This window comes from Gopherus flavomarginatus, chromosome 10, assembly GCF_025201925.1.
Source record: "Gopherus flavomarginatus isolate rGopFla2 chromosome 10, rGopFla2.mat.asm, whole genome shotgun sequence".
In the NCBI taxonomy this organism is placed as follows: Eukaryota; Metazoa; Chordata; order Testudines; family Testudinidae; genus Gopherus; species Gopherus flavomarginatus.
Window position 1 is genome coordinate 33,785,453 of NC_066626.1, and position 19,921 is coordinate 33,805,373.

Sequence of the window (19,921 nt, forward strand, 5' to 3'; positions counted from 1 at the left end):
GTATGAGATCTGGAATGGAAAAGTTTGAGCTGCCTTGAAGCCACTGTGTCTGGCTGATTCATCTCAAGCTTCTAGAATGGCTCCTTGAGCAGAGGAGTACATGTGCTTGGGTTCTGGAATTTCTCAGGGTTTTGTAACACTATCTTTTCCCATCAGTGTAGGTGAATGAAGACACCATTTAAAACTTTTTTTAAATAAATGGGATCATCAGATTAATTTAAAGGGAAAACAGTACTGGCCACACTAAAAATGGCTTGAAACCAACATCCATTCTCCTGTGATAACTTTGAAATTATTGGGGAAAGAATCTCTCTACAAGAATAACATGACAGTGATATCTGTTGTGATTTTGTTAAAAGAATTTGAATACATTCTTCATTGTCTTTACAGTTTCTAAATTAGCTTCCACAAGACAGAATTATATTTAGCTTTTAAATACAGGCAACTTTTAAAATCATTTTACTGTTTTTGTCCTAGAAATTTCCTGTTGCATGAATCTCTCTTATCTGTTTTATCTATCACCAACCAACCAACTTGTCATAATAAATCTCATACACTTGCAAAAATGAAAAATAATCTGGTCCAAAAATACAGGCCTCTACCAACTGAGCTAAAAGAAGACTAATGCTAAATATCAGTTAAACAAGAATAATTACATTCTTTCTAAGCTATAATTATCCAACAGAGGACAACATGTTCACAAATGCTTGCCTTTAGGGCCAAATTCATATTCATGCCAGCCTGGACTATTAACATAGATGTCAGTAGAGATACTGGAGATTGACATGGGTGCACTAAGAGCAGAATCTGTCCTGTAGTATCTTGTTCTGCTTCCACTAAAGTCAATGGCAAAAAAAAATTCCTGTTAATATTAATTGAAGCAGGAGTGGCCTGACTCTGGCAAATGTGATAAATAACTATAATGAATAGCAGCCTATTTTCTGAAAATACAGTGAGAAGGTAAATTTGCAAGGATATTTTGCTGTTTTGAAAGTTTGAAGGAACAGTAAAAGGTCTGGTGCTTGTGAGGTTGGGTTTGGTTTTGTTTTATATTTGTATTTTAAAACTAGAGGGTGATAAACTCTAGAGAAAAATCAAAATATGAAATCTGGGTAGGTTTTTAATGACCTGGAATGCATGAATGATTTTATTAATTATCCTTAATCTTTGCCATTGGAGGAAATTTGAAAACATGTAAGCCAAACCATTTTCCAAGCCAAAGATATCGGGATAGAGGCACTTTATAATGGCAGTTAACTATGGACAGACAAATAACCTTTCCATATACATGCATTTACCAACCTAATTTAATCGCTTCACAGAGAGGGTTTCATTCTGGGCACTCCACACATGATTTAAATACAGACATACATAGATATATTGTGAAGCAACGAGTCATTCCTGTGCTAGGCTCCACAAGCCAGGAACTGGTCTGGTGACTCTCAGTGCAGGTATATATGCTCTATGGGAGGAACAGCAGCTCAGTCTGCTCAACATCACTCCAGGCCTTGAAACTCTTTCCTGACTATGGATCTCCCCAAGACTGCCTGTTCCAGCCTTGATCTTGCTGTCGCTCTGTTCCTAGTCCTGTTCCAGCTTTTGCTCCAACCCCTCTCTGGATTCCTGCTTCTGGCCCTGACTGCTGGCTCCAACCACTAGGCCTGGCTGCCAGAGTTCAACCACTAGGCATGGCCATCCCCATCATGGTTTCTGACACATATTTTTTTCCTAAAAGTATTTCTTAAAAAGGGTTATTATTAGAAATGGTATGAACATTTTTTATCTTTTTAATATACTTTTCTGTTGAAGCCAGAATATTTCACTGAAGTTTTTGGTTGGGTGGTTTCTGAGGTTCAGGGCAGACAGAATCCGGTTGCTTCCAGAGAGAGACCCTCAGGTCAAAAGCCTGACCTTTTTGATCCAAAATGGAAGTCTCAATGCAGTTCCATTTTGCAAAAAATGTTCAGAAGGTTTTGTGTTTGTTCCGTGTGCAATGGAAACAAAATTTTGAAATCTTGCAAGTTGTTGTAAAATGGAATTGTCATTCTCCAGCCAGCTCTATTTGTTAACTCTCATCATTTCTGTGAAGATTAAGAACAAAGCTTCTTTCATAGGTTTAGCAAACTTTTGCATTGAGATGTAACAAGTGTAAATGCAGTGAATGTGAACTGGAAGTTGTGAATCAATTTACTCACAGGCAGAGACAATTGGCAAAGAGAATTATAATTAATTACTGTAGTTATATTTACACTGTATTTGAGAAACATATTTAATCTTTCTTTCTCTGTTAAAGACAGTTACTGATTTAGCATTTCATGCAAAGGTTTTGCCCAGGTAGCATAAGGATTATAAATAGCTCAGCTGCACAAAATATGTTCAGTGGCCATTTCTTATTGTTAACATTGAAGAAAAATAACTTTAAAACATTTACAAAGTTATCTGAAAGATAAGTAGTAAATAATACAAGTGTCACTTTAGCAGAATGTGAAGCTATAATTCTCATCAGTGATTGGTAGGACTTCAAAATATACCACACATCAATCTTGTACAACCTGTGGCGGCTGCTCAGCAGTGGAAGGTTCTCTGGTAATGGAACTGGAGGTGGATTAGCTACGTGAAAGGGCAGTGCAGGGGACTCCTGCAAAGGGCAGAGAAATCAGTGGCATATGGGGGTGAAGCCTGAGGATCTGTCCACAGTATAGATTCTCTTGTCTGCTCCACATAGTGAAGAGACACAAATGGTTACTTCAGCTTTGTAGGGAAGGAGTTGTCTTCTTGCTCACACATTTGCCCATTCCCAATTCAGCTGACAGGACTGGGCACTGCCATGAGACTTTGTTCCTCCATGGTTAAGGATTTATAATATGTGTAAAACAATAATGATATAGGTTATATTTTTGTAACATTAAACTGAAGCATTATTTACCCATAGCCAGATTGAGTTTTCATGTTATATGGAAGGAGCAAAGCTGGCTCTACAAAACAGTCAAGTTCAGTTGTCTATGAATAAGAATTTTGCATCACACTTTATATCCCTTTGTCTTGCTAGTAAATGGGATCTGGTTGCATGTTTAAAAGACTGCCAATAACTCCATTAGAGCACAGTAGCAGATACCGCATGCCTCTGACTACTTTTGTATTTAGTGTTTGGGAAAGTATAAGGCTCATTTTCCTTTGTGTTGGAAGACCTAGTATCCCTTTAGAAACATTTAAGTTTTTTTATAGTTGATGTAGGGGAAATACATGCTATAACTTAATGTGGCTGTACTGTGGACAGGATCCTGTCTGTCTACCCGCAAGGCCCAGTGGCTTTGGTTGGTCTGACCTCCAGAGGATTTTTCTCCTCAGTACACAACTGGCCAAATGTGCATTGCCCACTAGCATATTCCACCTAATCAATACCCTGCCATCATGAGGGCCTAAGGCATTGGTGGCTCCTCAGTCTCTCCTGTTCTTTTTCGAGTGCTTGTTCATATCGATTCCAATTAGGTGTGCATGCACCGCGTGCTCGCTCGTCGGAAGATTTTTCCCCTAGCAACACTCGGTGGGTCTGCTGGGCGCCCCCTGGAGTGGCGCCGCTATGGTGCTGGATATATATTCCTGCTGACCCAACGGCGCTTCAGTTCCTTCTTACCGCCCGTGTCGGTCATTGGAACAGTGGAGCGCGGCTTAGCTGATCTCCACCTCCCTAGCTACTTGTAGTTCTTTTATTAATTCTCCTGTATATAGTTATAAATTCTATAGTTATAGTTAGTTTTATTCATTCTTTGTTATAGTTAGTGTATATAGTTGAGAGGGGTTCGGAGATTAGCTCCTTCCCTGCACCTGGTTCCGGGCCCCATGCCCGGTTCACTGGACTTCAAACTGTGCTCAACCTGCCACAGGCCAATGTCAACGGGAGATCCCCACAACTCTTGCCTTAAGTGCCTCGAGGAATTCCACCTCTCGGATAAGTGACGGATCTGTAAGGCCTTTAAGCCCAGGACGAAGAAGGAGCGGGACTTCCGTCTGAAACAGCTCCTGATGGAGGCAGCTCTTACTCCTCCGCTCTCGGCACCGAGTGCTGGACAGTCCCCATCAAGCAGAAGCATCTCTTTGGCACCGGATCGAGCCGGTACCGCTAAGGCCCCTCAGCACAGACCGGCACCGGCACCGTCGTCTGCTCAACACCGTTCCCTCTCTCCGCAGGTTAAGAAGCATAAAACTCCTGCGGCTTCCATGCCACCTGCACCTCAGTTGGAGCACCTGCCTAAGTCAAACCGCCTGGCACCAACACCTGCCGTGGCACCGACAGCTTCAGCACCATTGATTCCAGTCCCGCAAGGGCCGTCGAGTCCGGTGCCTGAAAGCTCCCCGGCGCACACACAATTCCCTCCACGCCGGAGACCTTTTCTATGGCGAGGGAGCTGATCGCACTGACGGAGTCCGCGCTGCCTCAACCCCGGCACCGCCTGTGAGGGTCATTCAATCAATAGGCAAACCTGCCCTGCTGAGAACACCCTCTGTCGGCACTGTCGAGAGGCACCAATCACGATCACGGTCCCACTGGCGCTCTTGGTCCTGTCACCGATCTCGGTCCCGATGTCGCTCGCAGTCCCAGCACCGCTCTCCATCTTGGGACCAGTAGCACTCGCGGCACCGCTCAGCGTCCTGTTTGCCGGCCCGATACTCTTGGCAGCGATCCAGCTCCCAGTACCATTCCCGGCACCGCACTTCTCGCAGCCACTTTAGATGTCGAGCCTCCAGATCCCGGTCGACCTCATGGCACCGCTCCGGTCGCAAGTCCCAGTCTCGTTCTCGGTACCAGTATGGCAACCAGTACCGCTCTCCAATGCCACACAGGGAGAGGTTGTTTAGAGATGGAGACCCTTCCCAGGGTTTTTCAGCACCTCCTTGGACATCTCATCACACATCTGTGTCATCTCATGCAGACAGTGCTTCCTATGCACAGGACCATGACTCAGATGTGCCTGGCCGTGTCTTCCAGGAGACCCAGACCCAGGAACAGGGACCCCATTAGTGGTCATTCTGGACACCTTGGGCATACCATCAAGCCCAAGGTGCACCTCCAATGCCATCCCGCTCCACACCATCGGAACACCGGGTGCCGGAGGCAACGGTCAGCTGCCTCCCTCCCGCGGGTACAGAGGAGGCTCTCATTCAGCCGGCAGTGTCTCAAGTTCCACCTGAGACTGATGTTACTCAAGAATAGGAGCCCACGCAGGACCCTCTTGTCCCTGGCCTTTCCTCTTCCTCCTCTCCAGATGAAGCGGTGGCGGGGACATCCTCCTCGGGCCCTCCTCCAATTGACCTGTGGGCACATCAGGACCTCCTGAGGCAGGTGGCCCTGAATATGAATCTTCAGGTGGAGAGGTCCCAGAGGTAGCGGACCCGGTGGTGGATATCCTGTCAACTGACACCCCCACAAAAGTGGCCTTGCCGTTTATCCATATGATGCAAGCAAACGCCGATACCATCTGGCAATCTCCAGCATCTATTACGCCCATGGCCAGGGGAGTTGAGCGGAAGTACATGGTAGCCTCTAAGGGGTATGAGTACCTATATGTGCACCCTCCTCCCTGCTCCCTTATCGTGCAATCAGTCAATGAAAGGGAACGCCATTGCCAGCAAGCTCCTGCTCCAAAATCAAAGGAGGCTAGGCACATGGACTTATTGGACCTCAAGGTATACTCTACTGGGGGCCTCCAACTCAGAGTGGCAAACCAGCAAGCCCTGCTCAGCCAGTACAATTATAACACCTCGACGGCAGTTGAGAAATTCAAGAAGTTCATTCCCCAAGACTCCTGCCCACAGTTTGCTGCCCTTTTGGAGGAAGGGAAGAAGGTGGCGAGAACTTCTCTCCAGGCCTCCCTAGATGCAGCAGGACCCTGGCTTCAGGTGTTGCTATGAGGTGGATATCATGGCTTCAGGTGTCAGGCCTTCCACCTGAGTTACAAACCACCAAACAGGACCTGCCCTTTGACGGTCAAGTCCTATTCTCTGAAAAGACTGACCCCAGGCCTGCAGAGCCTTAAGGACAACAAAGTCATCATGCGCTCCCTCGGGATGCACACTCCGGTGACTCAGCGCAGGTCCTTCCATCCCCAGCCTCACTGCCCTTATCCCCGCCTAGACCAAGACAGGACTTCGCAGAGGGCACGGCTGAGGCAATCGTAGATGGCAGTCTGGACCCCAAGGGGGCCAGAATCAGGGTCTCAAGGCAAACCGCCTACGGGGCCAAAGCCAAACTTTTGAAGGTGCGCCCGAGGATGGCGTACGAGTTCCTTTCCAGGATCCTTTCCCTCCTTTTTCCAACCGCCTCTCCTTTTTCCTCCCTGCATGGTCCCAGCTAACTTCAGATCATTGGGTCCTACGCACGGTGGAATTTGGGTACCACCTCCAGTTTATTTCGCCCCCTCTTCCACCTCCCACCCTTGTCCCTCTTCAGGGACCCCTCTCATGAGCAATTCCTCTTACAAGAGGTGCACACGTTCCTTACCATGGGAGCCATAGAGGAAGTACCAGAAGAGGAAAGGGGGAAGGGGCCCTACTCCTGCTATTTCCTAATCCCCAAGGCGAAGGGAGGTCTCAGACATATCCTAGACCTGCGAGAACTCAACAAATTCATGATAAAGTTGAAGTTCCGCATGATATCCCTGGGGACCATCATCCCATCCTTGGATCCCGGAGACTGGTATGCCGCCCTCGACATGAAGGACGCGTATCTTCACATCGCCATTTATCCTCCGCACAGACGGTACCTCCAGTTTGTAGTCAACCACCAGCATTTCCAGTTTACGGTCCTACCGTTCGGCCTCTCTGCAGCACCGAGAGTATTCACAAAGTGCATGGCTGTAGTCGCCGCCTCCCTCTGCCGTCGCCGGATACACGTCTTTCTGTATCTGGATGATTGGCTCATCCAAGGGACCTCTGAGACACAAGTCACCCATCATGTAGGCATTGTCAAGGACCTATTCATACATCTAGGCCTGATGATCAATACAGAGAAATCCACTCTGGTTGCCACACAGAGGATAGACTTCATTGGAGCCATCCTGGACTCCAATCTCACCAGAGCCTGCTTACCACTGACTCGGTTTCAGGCGATGGTAACAATTATCCAAAGCCTACAGAACTTCCCAACGACTTCAGCTCACACTTGTCTCGGTCTCTTGGGTCACATGGCTGCCTGCACAATTGTGACCAAACACGCCAGGCTACGCCTCCGTTCTCTCCAATCCTGGCTCAACTCGGTATACCACCTGGGCAGAGATGCCATAGACATGATAGTCACCATTCTCCTGAGCATCCTATGCTCCCTCGACTGGTGGCTGACTCCTTCCCTGGTGTGTGCAGGGATGCCGTTCCATCCACCCCAGCCTTCTATGACCCTGACGACAGACGCGTCATCTCTCGGCTGGAGTGCTCACCTCGGACATCTTCGCACTCAAGGCCTTTGGTCATCTCAGGAACTGGCCTTGCACATCAATGTTCGAGAGCTGAGAGCAGTCTGCCTTGCGTGCCAGGCATTTCAACAGCACTTACAAGGCTGTTGTGTCTCAGTGTTCACAGACAACACAATGGCCATGTATTACATAAACAAGCAGGGAGGGGCACGGTCCTTCCCCCTTTGTCAGGAAGCCATCCAGCTTTGGGACTTCTGTATAGCCCACTCGATAGACCTGGTAGTGTCTTTTCTCCCAGGGGTTCGGAACACTCTGGTGGATTGACTCAGCAGATCCTTCCTGTTTCACAAGTGGTCGATTCGTCTGGACATTATTCATTCTGTTTTCTGGAAGTGGGGCTTTCCCCATATAGACCTCTTCGCTTCCCGTGAGAACAGGAAATGCCAGATGTTCTACTCCTTCCAAGGCCTGTCCCTGGGCTCGATCTCGGACGCTTTCCTGATGCTGTGGACGAGCCAACTGCTTTACGCCTTTCCACCATTCCCGCTGGTTCACAGGATCCTGATAAAGCTCCGCAGGGACAGAGCTCGCTTGATCATGATCACTCCAGCGTGGCCCAGGCAGCACTGGTACACCATGCTGCTCGACCTGTCAATAGCCAACCCAATTACCCTGCCTCTTCACCCAGACCTCATAACTCAGGACCACAGCAGACTTCACCACCCAGACCTGCAGTCCCTTCACCTCATAGCACGGCTGCTGCGTGGTTAAGCCAGTCCGAGTTACGTTGCTCTGCCTCAGTACAACAAGTACTCCTGGGTAGCAGGAAACCTTCCACTCGGTCAAAGTATCTGGCCAAGTGGAAGCGTTTCTCCTGCTGGTGCAAAACGCATAACGTTACTCCCACCGAGGTCTCGATCCCCACCATCTTGGGCTACCTCTGTTATCTCAAACAGCAGGGCCTAGCGGTATCATCATTGAGGGTACTCTTGGCGGCCATCTCTACCTTCCACCCAGGGGAGAGTGGCCATTCCGTGTTCTCGCACCCTATGGTTTCTAGGTTCCTCAAGGGCTTGGAGCGCCTATACCCCCAAGTACGATGCCCCGCCCCAACCTGGGACCTCAACCTGGTTCTAACCAGACTCATGTCTGCCCCATTTGAGCCGTTAGCAACCTGCTCGCTACTATACCTGTCCTGGAAGACAGCTTTCCTCGTAGCCATTACTTCAGCCAGACAAGTTTCCGAGCTCCGGGCTCTCACGATGGACCCACCATATACTGTGTTTCACAAGGACAAGGTAAAGTTGCAACCACAGCCGGCGTTCCTGCCTCAAGTGGCTTCAGCCTTTCATGTCAACCAGGATATCTTCCTTCCGGTTTTCTTCCCAAAGCCACACTCATCACGACGGGAGCAACAATTGCACTCCCTGGACATCCATAGAGCGCTCGCATTTTATATCGAGCGGATGAAACCCTTTCATAAAATGCCCCAACTCTTTGTCGCGGCGGCAGACCGAATGAAGGGCCTACCGGTCTCCTCCCAGAGGATCTCATCTTGGGTGACGGCGTGCATCCACACTTGTTATGACTCGTGGCTCATGTTCCCTAGAGCCACCTCACCGCTCATTCTACCAGAGCTCAGGCTTCATCTGCCTCCTTCCTGGGTCATGTGCCCATCCAGGAGATATGTCACGCAGCTACCTGGTCCTCGGTCCACACCTTTGCTTCTCATTACACTTTGGTTCAACAGTCCAGAGATGATGCAGCCTTTCACTCAGCAGTTTTGCATTCTGCAACATCTCACTCTGACCCCATCGCCTAGGTAAGGCTTGGGAATCACCTAATTGGAATCTATATGAGCAAGCACTCGAAGAAGAAAAAATGATTACTCACCTTTGTAACTGTTGTTCTTCGAGATGTGTTGCTCATATCCATTCCAAACCCGCCCTCCTTTCCCTCTGTCAGAGTAGCCGGCAAGAAGGAACTGAAGGGCCGTTGGGTCAGCAGGGGTATATATCCAGCGCCATAGCGGCACCACTCCAGGGGGAACCCAGCCGACCCACCGAGTGTTGCTAGGGTAAAAATCTTCTGATGCGCGTGCACACGGCGTGCGCACACCTAATTGAAATGGATATCAGCAACACATCTCGAAGAACAACAGTTACAAAGGTGAGTAACCGTCTTTTCTCAACCTGTGGCACACAACTGTTAAGCCTCCTAGGGACAGAAAAACTTTAGACTAATCCAGGTTGTTGGGATGGGTGAAATTGAATGACCTGTGATATGCAGGTCAGATTAGATAATCAAATGTAGTGGTTCCCAAACTTTTTACTAAGGTGACCCACCAACAGCATTTTGTTTTTTGTTGTTGTTTTTTTTGGTGACCCACTATAACATATATGCACTCTCTACCCTGGCACCGAAACCTTAGTTCCATCCTTGTGTGGAGGGGAAGCCTCAAGGAGTGGGATGAAGTTGGGCCAAACTTGAGTGGTTTTGTGACACCACGACCAGGTCGTAATGCTCAGACTAAGGAGCCGGGCCCAGACCCCTGGGATTTGGGGTCAGTGTGAGTGGATTTGCTCTCCAATCCCTCTTCCCCTCAGGGCTTCCCCTTCATACTGGGTGGGAAGAAGTGTATGTTTGCTTAGGCCAGGGCCCAGTGATGGGTGAACCCAGCCCTGGATGTGGTGACTAATCTAGGACTGTCTGCAGCTCACTGATCTAATGGTCCCTTCCTGTTTTGAATGTTATGGAAACTGAAGAAGCTCTGTTACAGAATGGTAGAAAGATACCAGAAACCTAAGCAGGAAAGGGTCCAAATGTCTGCACACCAGGAATCTGTGCTTCCCAGATTTTGAGGGAGGGCAAGCCCAATGTATCCTAGACTGTACAGAGGCACCTGTCATTCCCCCTTTCCGATGGGGGGAAAAGGACAGAAAAGGAGAGAAAAGAAAGAAGAGAAGTCAGGGAAGAGAGAACAATGCCAGAAAACCAAGATATTTCATTTCCATTCCTCTCAATTCAAAATGTAAATATTTTGCTTCAATTTTTTCCCTCAGAAAAGCTCTGTAAATATTTGACGTAATTAAGTGTTTTCATTTTGTTCTAAATTTTCAGTGGAAAATCATTTCCGTTTTCTGACCAGCCTGCGATGGTGTGTTCATACCACCTCCCTGTAGTGTTCAAGGTAGTTTGGAAGGGGCTAATTAACCTAGTAGGCCTCACATGAGGGAGAACTAGGTCAATTAGACAAGCCCTAATGGAAAAGGAAGCTCAGCTGAGTAAGTGTAGGCTGGACTGGTACAAAGCTAGGAAGCTGAGAAGAGAAGGAGCAGCAGGGGAAGAAGGCTGCAGTCATTCTCTGGGAGTAGGAAGTTTGAGTTGGACCCCACAGGTGGGCCAAAACTGAGGAGGAAGGGAAGTGGGAAGGCGCACAAGGCAGCAGCAGTGGGGTCTGGGAATGAGCAGAATGAGATTGCTGAATTAGAGGGTTCCTGTGCTGGAACCTGGAGTAGTGGGGAGGCCTGGGACGCCTAACTCACCACTGCAAAAGTGGCATAGTCTTAGATTAGAGGATGGTCTGGAAAGGCGGCTGAACAGTTGGTCCAAAGAGACTTTAATATCTTGGAAGGGGAAACCCGTATAGTGACCTAGCCAGAAGGCCAAGTCACAAAGAGGGAGTGGGTTGTGTCCCAGAGAGAGTGAGAGGGACTGCAGTGAAAGTGAATGAGTTATGGAAGGAGGGCAATGGATCTGGAAGGAGCTAATCCCCAGAGCAGCCAGGAGGAGGTGCCATAGCAGTGAGTGAATCCCATGACACAGTCCGTAAGAAAGATATTACTGAGCCTGAATGGGGGTGTATAGAAAGCTTTATCTAGCTCGGGTTACTGCTAAGCAATATAGAAAACCATGAGTTGGATGGATAGACAGATAAGTCCCAAGTAAGACCCCAGAGCTGAGCATCCTCCAATCTTTGGCAAAAGTTGGATCCAAATCTAAGCTCTGTGGCTCAGGTCCATTTCCAAGGGGAAAAGTCTTATACTTTGTACCTTATTCCATACGTGGCCCCCTTGATTTCAGTGAGGCTGTTTGCAGGGGAAATTACTATTTAATGTAAGAGTGACATGATCTGTATAATAGGTCTATTACTATGCACACTAGTAGATGCAGATTCTGATACAATTACTCCAGCAGTAGTCCCAGGGAAGTCAGTTAAATAGCTTATGAAATAAAGCTATACTCCATGGGAGTAAGGATGCCAGAAGCTAGTCCTTGGTGTTTACAGTCAGAGCTGTGTGAAATCTGACTTCAGAGTGAAAAGCGCTTGAAATCAACTTTTATGTTATTCCACATTTATGTTTCATGCAGCCTCCACTAACACACAGTGTTTCATTAGAAATCCTTTAGCATCCACACAACTTTATCAAAGTGGGATGTAACCTTTATTTGTATTTATTTATTTATTTATTTATTTATTTTGGCATCATCTTGATGTCTGTGAAAATTTTGGAGGCAGGTTTTCATGGTACATTTTGAGCTGACCTAGTTTGGATTAATGGCAGAAGACATTCGCTATTTATTTGCCTCTCTGCTCTGGCAGTAGGCTGCTTAGACGTACTGGATTAAAGTTAGAGGTGTCTAAGTGACTGAAAGCTGCTTTATACCTCATCATTATTAGTATTTATTTTTGAATATCCAAAAATTTCCTGGGTGTTTCACAGAATGCAGTAAAAAGTGAATCCTGCTTGAAATACTTGTAGCATGCGAGCAGCACAAAAAGACAAAAATGGAGAGAGAAAGGACAGGATGACAATAACAACATCATGCAGTTACTTGGTACAACATAGACTCATACTCATATTTCCTTTCAATTTTATCTTATGCTTGATTTAGCTTTTCAGTTTTGTAACTTATTTTCTTGGAACAAAAGTCCCTTATTGTCTGCATTTGGTTCATTTGCTTCTTCTCTTCTTCCCACCACACTGGGCGTGGTATGTTGGACCAGGAAGGAGTTATCACTAGAAGAGCCATTCCTATGGAATCACTCCAGCTTGCATACTTTAGGCATAACTCTAGGGTGTTCTCAGTTATGATGACAGTAGTTTTGTCCCATAGTGGCCCCAGAATCATGGGAGAAGAAAGGTGGCCTAGAGCCACTTTCTCCTCTTAAACTGTGCCAAACATAAATTCATTGGAGTGTGGATTCTGTTCATGATCTCATTTTGACTACAGCACTCCACACTCAATCTCTCTCTCCCTCCCCTCGCACACACCAAAGGGTGAAAATCATGGAATTTGGGTTCATTAAGCTGTAAATTCTGCCTAGAGATAGTCAGGAATTTGTTGACAAAACCTTCTGTGTGTGTGTGTCAAAAAATGCTAGTTCATTGAAACAGTTTTTTGACATTGGGTCTCCCACATCCCAGGTGAGTCCCTTGACTGCTGGGCTATTGGCTATTCTGGGGCAGATCTGAGCCTGGCTCATTCCCTCATTTTTCATGAAAATTGTTGAAAGAGTCTGTATTTTGTCCCGATGCCAAAACCTCAGGGTTTTTTTTTTTTTTGTGAAATGGAATTCTTTTTTTCTGGCTAGCCCCACTTCTGGCCTTTAGCCTACTCAATATGCTTCCTCATGTTCTGTGTGTGAGTAGTAATGGAGTATGCTCTATTTTTTGAAAAAAAAATGTACTTAGGGTATTTTCCTTCATCCTTTATTAACATGTTTAAAGTTTTGTTGTTTTCCTGCCCATAGGAAGTTAGCCATAGGTTGGCTGTATTCCCAGATGAAACAGAACCAAACAAAACCACCAGATTTAATAATCATAATCAGTAACATAATAAAAAGAGACTACACCTGGGGTAACCAATTTGTTTTTATTGCTTTTCTTTACAACATCCAGCTTCTATACTATTCTTGATCTTTTCAGATTCCATCTTCACAATTCACCTAACTAGGCTGAGAAATATAATTAATAAAAATCCTCTATTGTGTGTTATGAGTAATACAAAGGTTTATAGAAAATGATCTGCAAATAATACATTACTGCTACACTTTACTGTTGCCAGAAATTGTTTTCTCTTTTCTGGACACCAACATTTTTTGTTTAAAATAAAGTATCAAAGAAACTATATATCACTCAAGTCTACCATTTAAGGATACCTATTGTAAAGATGCATGTATGCATGTACAACATACAAGTACACACTTTTGCAATAAGTTATCTTTAAATGAAGATATTATATAAAGTTTCAAAGAATCCATAGATTTAACCACTCAATAGATACCTATTGCAAAAGTGTATACTTATATGTAGTGCATGGACTCATACACATCTTTACAATGTGTGTGTGTGTGTTCTTTCTCCAGACATTTTATTCAATATTTGGAGTGCTGCCCACCATTTATTTCTATCACATTGAAATCTCTTTGCGACACTGTCTATATCAATGGATTTCAGTGTGTGGTCCACAGACTACTGAGGTCTGCAGACTATGCCTAAGATTTCCAAAGGGGTACGCACCTCCATTTGAAATTTTTTAGGGGTCTGCAAATGAAACAAAGATTGAAAACCACTAGTCTATATATTTCTTATTAATACAGTAGAGCCTCAGAGTTACAACCACCTGGGGAATGGAAGTTGTTTGTAACTCTGGAATATTCATAACTCTGAACAAAACATTACGGTTGTTCTTTTCAAAATTTACAACTGAACATTGACTTAATAGAACTTTGAAACTGTAAAAGCAGCAAAGAATCTGATATTTGAAACTGTAGTTAGCTATGGAGAAGAAAAATCCTACTTTTAACTTCCTTAATTTAAAAGAAACAAGCACATAAAACAGTTTTCTTACCTTGTCAAAACTTTAAAAAAAAATCCCCCTTTTAAAAATAGTTTACACTTAACACAGTACTGTACTATATATTTTTTTTTCTGTTTTAGCTATGCTGCTACCTGATTGCTTACTTCCAATACCAAATGAGGCGTGTAGTTGACTACTCAGTTTGTAACTCTGGTATTTGTAACTCTGGTGTTCCACTGCTGGAGGTAGCTTTTTACTAATGTCCATACAATGCAGTACTTTCATTGTTCTTTGTTACTCTAGGTTTTCTCAGCTAGATTTTCTTCAAATCACTTCAGATTCCTTCAATTTGATTCAAATCAGGTGCTTCTGATGACACTGAGCACTGGAGCTTTCATTTCTTCAATATGTTTTGTCCATGTTTTGATGTGTGTTTTGAGTCATTGCAATATTGAAAAATCAATTCCCCTTCCAACTTTCCTTCCCAGTGGGATTGGTTTTGATGTTGACATCCCTTCATTTATTGCACTTGCAACTCTCTGCCGTGTCATCAGTGAAATTCAGCTTGATTACACCTTTAGAAGAGTTACAGTCCACTCCATGACATTACTTCCATCACGCCGTTAGGCTTCTTTTTTCCTCCTCTGTATAATACAACATGTTAATTTGTTTCATGAAACTTTGTTCAGATTTTTTTTACCCTGCTTGCAAAGGTCTTGAGTAAATTCTAATCTAATTGTTTTGTGCTTCGGTATCAGATATGGTTTCTGAAGGGATACTCTTTTGTTAAAACTGTCCCCCTTTATCAGTCTTCTCAAAGTACCTGATCCAACTTTTCCATAAAAAATCACTGGGAGTTTTCTACTGGCTTCTGCAGGAACTGGATCAGGCCCAAAGTTTCAACACTTGTATATGTAATATTAAGTTCCTTTACCATTTAAGCTCTTTGGTAAAGCCTCAAGCACCACATCTCTCTTATGTATGGGTGAGGGGAGAGGGAAGTTTTTTTTTTTTCATCTAATTACTTACTTTGCTGCCTAGGTAGAACTTCTTATGCCCAAATTTAGGTGAAATTCTCATGTCAGCAGTGGTCATGTCAGTGAATATTAAGGTATTCTTGCACACTTGCAACAGTACCAGTGTGCACGAGGCACAAGGCTACCACTAGTTCAGATGTGTATCTTACCTTTGCATACATGCATATCTTCCACATTTTTTTCCAGTACAGAACCTGGCCTGAGGTGTGTGTATAATATGTCCAAAAGTGTGATTTCTTTAATACATCATTTGCCTCTATGGTATAGAGACTCACTGTGTAATAACCCCAATCCTGTTAAGCCTTAATTATGCAAGTAGTCTCATTGAAGTCTTGTGAGTAATCATAGGTGTGATTGGGCCCATAGGTCCCAATTCCAAACCCATTAAAATGAATGGAATTTTGGAGCAGGCCGATAGTCTCTCACAGCTTGACCAGCTAAGGCAAGGGGACACATGTCTCTTGAACAGGAAGGGTCCAGGAAGAGTTCAGTGAGACTACTCTTGTGTAAATGCTGTGCTTGATACTGGCTCAGTGAAGTCAGCGGGAGTAGAATGATGCTACAGGGCTGTAAAGTGCCATGCACAGCTATGGGGCAACATAGCAATAGTAAATTATGTCATTTAATTATTTCAGCGTTTCTTGTAACATTCTGTTGCATTTGATTCAAAATTTTCTTCTTTGGTTTTGCTTTGTTTGGAAATATGTTGCTGCACTTTTTATCATTCCATTTTTAATGGATTTTTTAAAAAGTGTCATTTCTATGTGAGTCTACAGAAGTGTTAAAGAAATAGAAATAAGATTATTTTGGCATTTCATTGATGATAGCAGCCACATCGGGCTGTATGAATATTTCATAGCACTATTAAATATGGATTACGATTTATCAACAGTTTTGTTTGAACAAAGCAATGCTGCATTAAAGCAAAAGGAAAGGAAGCAGACAGCAATGTCTGGCAATTCATGTGTAAGTGAAAACTTCCTTCATTTTCATTCCATACTCTGTGATATCTCACAGTTTTTGTCCTGCTTAATGTCGTTAATTGACAGGAATAAGATAAAAAGGGATCTTTCTGAATTTTAAATTGTTAGTTTTATGAAGCCCTTGCAATTACACATAGAAATTTATAATTACACATAGTTAATTATAAATTTATCTGGAATAAGTGAAACAAACAAAGAAGTCTGAAATATGATGTATAGTGTGCACTGTACACATATCTATTTGATATCACTTTGTCTGCTTTTATAACAATATTATAAAACTATGCAACTGGTTCCAGTCCCAATTAGATCATCCTAGAGATAAGCCTGCATTGGAAATACCTGAGATAAATAGTTGGAAATTATAGAGTTTGTTTATTCACTGTGAACTTAATTCACTAATTAGTAAGGGTTAGAACTACTGATAGCAATTCTCCCCACTCCCATACTGTAGCCCATGCAGGCCGTTGTGTGATCTTAGAATACGGTAGCTGGATGAATTTATTAACAACGGACAAACATCAGATGTTTGTAGATATCCAGCCTGGATAAGACAGCAAAATTCTGCAATGTGTCAAACATTTTTGTCTTTTAAATTCTTTTATCTGCTTTTTCTGACTCCCTTCTTTCTTCTTCTTCCTCCTTCCGTAACTTCTTTCACTCCCTTTTTGGCAATGTCCCTATTGTGTCTGGGGCATCCCTTAATGCCGTGCATCTAATCTGCTTTCTTAGAGCTGCGGCCACATTGTACAGGATATTCCACATTGCAGCCAGCCAGCCAGCCAGCCAGCCAGCCAGCCGCCCCTATCCCAGCATCACATCCTCCCTTCTGTCATGCAGAACAAGGAGTCAGTCCCAAACAATGTGTGCAGTAGGGTCCATCTGAAGCAGGATTTTGGCCTATGTGGAGCATTGGTCTGTTTTTGCATGACAATTCTTGTGTTCTTCATACCATAGAGAAAGTTTAAAATGTCATACAAGTTTGCAGAAATACACATTTTATTACTGTGTCCAATGTATATGCACAAACATGGCAAAAATGTTTACTATAATTTATGTATATCAGATTATATCACTATTTAGAGGCCATATTGTGTGCAAATAATGAGTCTCTATTATCTAATCAGAACTTGCAGAAAATGACAGAATAGCTCTATATTCAAAGTATTCCAACATTAATTTGTTGAGAATTACTTGTTGGTACCATCTGCCTCTGCTTTCTTAGAGAAAATTCTTCCCCTAAGTGTTTGCTATTTCAATTATAGTAAACCACAAATTGCACTAAGTAATACAATTGTACTACTAAAAGATTAGTATTTATTTTTATATTACCTTTATTATCTCTTAGTGTGTAGCACATCTTTATGTGAGAAGAATGTGCTTCAAAGAGAATCCATACAGGGCATACTGTATATATTTTCAGTTCTGTGAGGGCACTGGTATTAAGAGGGTTTTCCAGATCTTCAAAACTCAATTAACCTATCTGTTGGCACCCGGAAGTTGTGTTAAGTAGGTTGAGTGGCAGGACCATATGGAAAGGATTCAGGTTTCCTTAAAAGATCTGAGACCACTCAGTTAGGGAGAGACCCAGGAGAGAAGAAATTCCTGATCTCTGAGAACTGCCTAACAGAAGTAAAGAGCAGAGTATCTGAGAAGATCCCAGAAGGACTAAAGTTTATGCCTGGAAAGGGCAGAAGTGGCTAAAGTTTGTATTTTGGGTTTGGGATTTGTTGCATAACACCGGGGAAGAATCCTGTGAGTTACAGCTCTGAAGGAAGGGGGTGAAGTCTGAAACCTTGAACATCCTGAGCAGAATATAGGTATGAAGTGCAGGGCCGGCTCCAGGCACCAACTGAGCAAGCTCATGCTTGGGGCAGCAGATTCTATAGGATGGCATTCCGCCTAAACCTAGGGTGGCACGGCCACTTTTGTTGTTGTTGTTGTTCGCTGCTCTGGCCGCCCTGTAGGGGGCGGAGGAGGGGAGTGCCCTGCAGCAAACTCAGCAGGGCAGCCCGCGTCCTTCCCTCCCAGCTGACTGGAGCAGTGCGGAGCCCTCCCACAGGCGGCGCAGCGGTTGGGACCATGGGGCGAGCTCCCCGCTGAAGCCCTGGCCGCGCCCCTTTGCTCTCCCTCTGTTCTCTCCCACTTCCCCTCCCCCGCCCTAGACCGGGTGCACACTCCACAGCACAGGGAGTCCCCCTGCACCCTGGCTCCGGCCGCCCTGTAAGATTTTTTGTTTTGTTTTTTCCCCCGCTTTGCCAGCCGCACTTTTGTTTCTCCCTCTCCCCCGCTTTGCCAGCTGCGCCATTTTTTTGTTTTGTTCCCTCCCACATTTTGCCGCTCCAGCTGCACCGTTTTTTTGTTTTGTCCCCCCTTCACACTTTGCTGCTCCAGCTGCGCTGTTTTTTTGTTTTGTTCCCTCCCACATTTTGCCACTCCAGGTGCACCATTTTTTTGTTTTGTTCTCCCCCTGCTTTGTCGCTCTGGCTGTGCCGTGATTTTTTTTTCCGCTGCTTTGCTGCTCCCCCCACCTGCTTTTTTTTTTTTTTTTTTTTTTGCTTGGGGTGGCAAAAAAGCCAGAGCTGGCCCTGATGGAGTGGGAAAAGCCCTGCTGACAGGTTGACGCAGAAGGAAGGGGCGGGTCTGAATAGACAGACCTTGTCTGCTCACTACACAGTCCATGAGGTGGAACCCAGAGGAGAGGGAGGGCCTGGGTTCCTTTTCCAGCCACTGGGGAAGATGGTGTGAACACCCTCCTTCTCCCCTCCATGACAAAAGGGGGATAAGGACTGTTGACAGCCTTTGTGACATAAGTGTGCAAGGACTGTGGGGCCCAGAGTCAGGGGCTGAAAATCTGATCTGTGGAAGTTGGACTTTTGTTTGTGTTGGAGTTTCTGTGATCCTGAAAGAGGTGGAAAGAAAACAAGATCTGGCCTGAGAGCTAAGTAGTGAGAAGAGAGACTACCAGGTGTCCAAACAACTGTTGGCAGAGGGTGCTATCGAGGAAAGAGCTGCTACACCTTACCCCGCCAGAAGGGGCTGTGGTTGCAGAGAGTCAGTACTTCCAAAGGACAATATTTGCTCTTTCAGTGAAAAAATGTTGGTATGAATGTGGGTAGTTTTGGCCCTAACTTTGATTTTCATCCACAGTTCAGTTCCAATTGCACAAAATGTGCCTGAATGATCAAATAAGGCTACCCAAAGAGTCTCATAGTCTTGGTTTCTGATTGCTTTGACCCAATCAAGCTTTCCATGTTCAGAATCAGATCACTCTTTCCTGTCCAGAAAGAATCCAGGGAAGTTTCAGCTATCCTCCTGGGTGCATCTTCTTCCTGCCAAACAGCAAAACTAAGCACCTGTAATTCCTGTTCCACTGAGGGCCTGGATGCAGATGGAGATGGATGGAAGTAGGGGATGACTAAGCTGGTTAGAAGAAGCATTGATTCAGCACATTTCCCATGAAACCTAACTGGAATAAATCTATTCTCCCCTTTGGAATAGCTAGTGTTAAAGGAAATCTACTTAGAATTTAACTTTGCTAAGATGCTTAAAAGCCACTTCAGTCCTCATAGTAGATCAAGGGTTTGGTTTTTTTTCAACCACATAGTGTACTGTGGGCTTCAGAAACTATAAACATTTGTATTGCTTTCTGTTGTCAGTGCAATAAGCAGAGCTACTGTATGCAATTTCT